Below are 5142 nucleotides of genomic sequence, written 5' to 3'. Positions count from 1 at the left end.
AGAAAATTAAAATACTATATTTAAGTCATCAAAAGAAGGACGATTTTAATTAAATACTTAAATCATCAATATATAGAAAAATTGAACACATATGTTAGTTTAAATTATTTTAAAAACAAAAAAATAACAACCGATATTAATTAAGATGCTGTGTTTGTATTGTTAATCATCTATGAGGATAATAATTATTTTTATCATCCCTAAATTGAGAAAGTATGATCTGCTACCATCCGAACTTTCATTAATATACAAGTGCAAGACAAAAATTATTCTATATGTTATAACTTGGGGCAGTGTAGTAACACAATATCATAAAGGGTATCTGAAATAACTCAAAGTAACTAACCAGGTTGGGCATATATACAAACGTTTGCATTCTGAAGAACCCAGAATTAATAAGTCTTGGACGGAGGAGAGGTATTGAAGAAGGCCTCTAGACAGGATAAAATAGCCGAAAGTATTAATACGCCTCCCGCAAGATGTGCTTTAGAACAAAAACTAAAATTATAACGAATAATTGAGCTGAAAATAAATAAATAATACTAATCATCCCACATTTCAGAATATGGGATGGCGCGTTAACACATTATCAAAGGTTCAAGAAAGAACACGAAGTCACAAACCAAACGAGATAAATATTCAAACTACAGTATTGAGGAAATCCCTTGGAACCAATAGGTCTTGAAAGACAATAGGTATAGTTAAGGTGTAAAAGAAGTTTTTATAGCCAAAAGTATATAACAGATGTGCTCACGAAAAATCAACCACGTTATGCTTGAAGAGATAATCATAAATATAATACAAAAATTAACCCATAAATAAAAAATAAAAAAGCATGATATTTATGTTTCTAACATGAAGGTAAGGCATTTAATGAAGTTTTTAATAAAAAATAAACAACAAAAAAAAGTTATATATATAATACAGCATCTATTTTTAGTTCATTTATAGGTTTATTTGATTTTTAGCGATTACAATTCGTTCAAGCAAAACTCTAGATTGCTCTATATAATATATTTGTTGAATACTTCTTCCAGTATCATCATCTTAACATAATTCTACTGAAAACTTCTTACTTTGAAACTCATCAATATATGTGTCTTCCTCGATCCCACTTCGATTTTTTCCATCTAATCCTGTAAACACCTTCTTCAGTATATTGTCTTCTTTCAAGACTTATTGATTCAAAGTCTTTCTCACTCTATTATACAGCTTCCAGTATAGTCCCTTTCGCAAGATTCTTTTATACATAATCTCTTTTCATGACTTATTGATTCAATGTCTTTCTCAACCTATTATACAGCTTCCAGTATAGTCCCTTTCGCAAGATTCTTTTATACATAATCTCTTTGCATGACTTATTGATTCAATGTCTTTCTCACCCTATTATACACCTTCTAGTACAGTCTTTTTAATAAGATTCTTTTATACATAATCTCTTTGCATGACTTATTGATTCAATGTCTTTCTAACCCTATTATACAACTTCCAGTATAGTCCCTTTCACAAGATTCTTTTATACATAATCTCTTTTCAAGACACATTGATTCAAAGTCTTTCTCATCCTATTGTACACCTTCTAGTATAGTCTTTTAACAAGATTATTAATTCAAGTATCTTTCACAAAGAACTATTTGAGTGTATTTTGCCGCTTCTTTTAGGTTTTAAGCTTCTTACTATAATAGTTATGATTAAAATATCAAAATTATGTGTTATAATTGACGATTTATTACGTCAACTTAAAAATTTTTTATTAAAAAAGTAACTTACAACCGAAATAATATTATGATAACATAATTAATTGGAGATAAAGGCTGATAAAAATAGAAAATATCAATAAAACAATAATTAAAAGAAAAAAATAGGTATTTTCATACTGATATTGAACAATAAATAAATAAAATGTTTATAAAGCGACTATAACAATCATTATTTGCAAATATATCATACTAAATAAACAATACCGAGCCTTCTTAGGTAAAATTAAAATTTCAATACAAAAATTATGGCTTAAATCTAGTTTTTGAATGATTTCACGTAATTTTTATACTTGCATTAAACAATTGTGAATATAAGGGCAAGGTTTAAAGATAAATTTTACAACCATTTTGTAATTGTATTCATTTATTGGCCTTTAAAGTATATAAAATGATACATCGTTCACTAAAAAAAATTTGATGATGTAGATGTGCAATAGTAATTAACGGGTAAGAAAATACATGCAGTTTTATAATCTTGATTTTCGCTGTTTACAAATAAAATATCAAAATACTGTATTTTCGATGCTATTTTAGCCCTAAAAACAGTTCACATACAACCGTTTTGTAATTTATCTCGTGGGTAATATTGAAACTACGAAAAAGCATTCTAAAAAATTATAATTTTTGGATCTATTCGATCGCATCAAGATTTTACGAATAAAGCAATACATAAAATACTTATACATGAACTTATTAATCACATGGAAAAATGTTTTATAATAAAATATAAATTTTAAATCCAACCACCCATTTTTATAGTAAAAACACTTATGCACATGTTATCGTATATTCAAGCAAATATTTCTATAAATTCAATCTATAAAATATCTCGGGTATTTAATGCTAACCACATTGAAATTAAATTATATATTCTTTTATTTATCTGTTAATTTTGGTATTGTTATTTAAGATTTTTTCTTTAAGCTTGACATGATTAATTTCCCATGAACACATCATATACATGCTCTTGGCTATATCTTCTTCCTTTAATTCTTCAATTCCTCTCCTTTTTTTAAAACCTATTTTATCAAGGATTTTCCTCAATCAAATACATATTAAATTATATAAATTATCTTAGAATTCTTAATCATTTCTAATAACCTTTAACTTAAATAACACATAATATAAATTATTGATCCTTATTTTCTTCAAACAATTAATAGTGTGGCTACAAATAACGTAAGTCGTGTATTAAGGAGTTATAAATATCAACTGAAGCATGTGCAAAAACAACAATATTGTTAAAATTGCTTTCAATTTTTAAGTCTTGAAAGAATTTGATGCATTTAAGGAGATTGTAAAGATGGTGTAACAGAAAGATTTGTTAAGCAAATATTTTATAAAGAGCAATCTGAAGTTTTGCTCAACCAATCCAAATATCTAGAAATCAACTTAGTCTATAAAATTATCTAACAATAAACATATAATTTTAAGATTTCAAATTTAATGTTTTTAATAACATCATCAACTAGCCCATAAATGAAATCAAATAAATTAGAAAGTGATTCAGATGAAAACGGTATGGCCCAAATAAAACAAACCAACATATTTCTTTCCGACTTAAAACACAGGTCAGATGTTCTTAGCAACAAATTGAAAAAATATTACGAAAAGAATTTTGATATTGATTTTGACCAGATGTAGCCGACATGTTTTTTTTTGTAGCTTAACAAAATATATTTAAGCTATAATTTGATTCTTTTTGATGTAAATAATTATTAAACAAGAAACACACCGTTTTTTTGCTTTATTACTATACGAAATAATGCCCATTTTTTTATTATAATTGCTAAATAAAAATAATGTTCTTTATGCTTTGTATTGCTGCATATATTACTTAACTATCTACTTTTCTTGTTAATAAATGTAAAAGAAAATATGTTTGTATTTATTTATTATACAAACAATTTTATTCGAAGACATTCTCTGCAATATAATTTACTTTCATAAAAACAAGAATATTCAGAGCATTTTATAGTCATGCCGAACAAAAAGAAGATGCAGTATTGGATGGAAAAGACCTTCTTTGTCTGATTAATCATAGGCATAATAATTTATTAAAAATTATTTATTTTTAAGTTAGATATTTGATTACTTAATTTATTTACTCTTAATACTTCTTTTTAGGAAGTTCGCTTATGACAATTAGGAACTTCTCTTATCTGATGCACCCCCACGTGTGATCCTTCACATTTCCTGTTACCAGTTTGATATCCCCTCATTAAGCCAGTTTTACCAGCGGTAGTCTATATGGAGAGGGGATGAGTTACTATCTACTTTCCGTTGCTGGTTAATTATGCTGCCACAACTCTACACTTACACATATTCTTACTGAATGGATCAGGCTGCATTCAATTTTCGGCATTTTACGAAGTAACCACTAATTTATTCCTGGCTTATCAGTCTTTTTATGGTTTTAATTCCTAGTTTCAACAGGCCGTCCTTTGTGGATATTTCTCGTTTTAGTAAAAGTATATGAATCCGGGGTGCGTTGCGGCTGTAACTCAGGCCACTCAAAAAAGCGTCTCTAAACCATATAAATTTAAACTTATTTTTCATTTATGGGTTAATTTGATTTTTAGCTTTTTATAGTTGTTCAAGCAAAACTTTAGATTGCTTTATAGAAAATATTTGGCGATACTTCTTTTTCCCTAAAATTCTTTACAATCTTCCTCGATGCATCTTCTTATCTCAAGACTTATTAGTTCAGGTGTCTTCCTCAATCCTATTATTTGTGTGCATGCTTCTGCTTCAGTTGGTATTGCTAACTACTTAATATCTGACTTATGGTATTTTTTAACCCCTATCCCAATTTATGGCATATAAATTATATACAATTATTTAATGATAATGAGATACGTGCGATTTTATAGTTATATGTGTAGGGACCTATGAATCTACTTCCTAACTCCAAATAAACATTTACTACAGTTTGATTTTTAATATCGAGTTACCTTCTAGTCATATAAATTGAAAATTTTTAGTTTTTTTATTTTTTAGTGGTGATGAATTATCAGTGAAAAAATATATACGGATCTAATGATATCTTCACAAGCCTTAAAAACACAGAAAACCTTTTATTAAATATTTATATGAAAAACAGCATGGTTTTATGCGTCATAACACAGGATAAAGGGGCCACAAAATATCATAGGTCATATATTAAGGATTTAGGGTGTTGATTAATGCCAAAAAACAAACATAAAACAATAAGATTGAAAATTAAGCGTGTGATAGGCCTTAAAAGAAGTATAATATGGCAGGGTAGTTAATCTAAGATATTGAGTGAAGTATTGGCCAAAAAACACAAAAACAAAATAAAGTTTTTAAAAAATGTATTTAAGTAGCGAAATAAATAAATAAAACATAAATAGATATTTGA

This window comes from Rhyacophila brunnea, unplaced genomic scaffold (assembly GCF_057557595.1).
Source record: "Rhyacophila brunnea isolate RB1 unplaced genomic scaffold, BYU_Rbru_1.0 scaffold_226, whole genome shotgun sequence".
Classification (NCBI taxonomy): domain Eukaryota; kingdom Metazoa; phylum Arthropoda; class Insecta; order Trichoptera; family Rhyacophilidae; genus Rhyacophila; species Rhyacophila brunnea.
The sequence above is the reverse complement of the archived record's forward strand: the minus strand, read 5'-3'. Positions refer to the sequence as shown.